At 52.1% G+C, this 1,413-nt stretch overlaps 1 pseudogene; it reads left to right on the forward strand.

Annotated features, from left to right (window-relative positions):
* Window positions 1-599: 599 nt before the first annotated feature.
* Window positions 600-1,204, forward strand: LOC101598594 (annotated as a pseudogene).
* Window positions 1,205-1,413: the final 209 nt, after the last annotated feature.

Consider the following 1,413-nt stretch of genomic DNA (forward strand, 5'->3'; position numbering starts at 1 on the left):
TCTCTCTTTTATTTTGATGTCATGATCTTTTCCTCTTCTTATGATGGTCTTGTGTAGGTAGTGTCAGGCACTGTGAGGTCATGGATATCCAGGCCATTTTGTGTCTGGGGGGAGCATGTTGTAAAGAGTCCTACCCTTCCTTTGGCTCTTACATTCTTTCTGCCACCTACTCCTCATTAGACCCTGAGCCTTGGAAGGTGTGATCGAGATATTATTCAGTACTCCACCCACTTCTTTCCAGCACCATGATACCTTCTGAGTCGTCCCAGGGTCACTGCCATCTGAAAAGAGAAGATTCTCTACCCAAAGTGAGAGTAGCATTAATATAAGGGTATGAATATTAAGAGAAGTGCTGAGCACAGGCCTGACACTCTGGCGGATGGCACAGGACATAAATGCTGAGAAAGAGGCATATACAGCTACTCCCACGTCCCTTTGAGTCTTTTTTTTTTATTTATTTATTTATTTATTTATTTATTTATTTATTTATTTGAGAGAGAAAGAGGCAGAGAGAGAGAGAGAATGGGCAATCGGGGCCTCCAGCCACTGCAAACGAACTCCAGACGCGTGCGCCCCCTTGTGCATCTGGCTAAGGAATCACTGAGATTCTGATGAACAGACCTCAGGCTAGGAACGCCCTGGGCAAGGTGTTTGTCAGCGAGCTGCTGGAAGCTCTGGCCCGCCTGAGGGAGGCCCAGCACCTGTGAGTCCTGTTCTTCAGAAGCCGAGTGAAGGGTGTATTCTGTGCTGGTGCGGTCGTGAAGGAGCGGGAGCAGATCAGCACGGAGGAAGTGGGAGTCTTTGTCCAGAGGCTTCCAGGCTTGATGAATGAGATTGCTTCCTCCGCAGTCTTGGGTCTGATTGAGACCAGGAGAGGACTCCTCCCTGGCGCAGTAGGGACCCAGAGGCTGCCCCATTGCCTGGGGGTGGCCCTGGCAAAGGAACTGATCTTCACTGGCCGGAGGCTGAACAGAGTGCAGGCCCATGCGCTGGTCAATCATGCCGAGGAACAGAACCAAGAGGGAGATGCTGCCTACCAAAGGGCGCTGGCACTTGCCCAGGAGATCTTGTCCCAGGTGGACTTTGCGTCGGGGATGGCCATCGAGGGCAGAACATCCCGACTCAAGACCGGCTGGAAGGCATGGCAGCTTTCAGGGAGAAACGACCCCCCAAATTCACCGGCAAGTGACCCCCCCCCACACACACACACACACACTTGGCCTCCCCAACAGCAGGACCGGAGGAAGAGTTTGTAGGATGGACCGTCCTCCTGCTTCCTCTGGCCTGCAAGGGATAGATGTGAAGTGATTGGCATGTGCCGCCCACACCCACTGCCACCTTCCTTTATTGTTATTCACCCTGCTTTGGAAAATGCCTGACTCCCTCGACTCAAACAATAAGCTATGGTGCTGG

The sequence above is a fragment of the Jaculus jaculus genome, chromosome 7, assembly GCF_020740685.1.
Source record: "Jaculus jaculus isolate mJacJac1 chromosome 7, mJacJac1.mat.Y.cur, whole genome shotgun sequence".
NCBI classification, from domain to species: Eukaryota; Metazoa; Chordata; class Mammalia; order Rodentia; family Dipodidae; genus Jaculus; species Jaculus jaculus.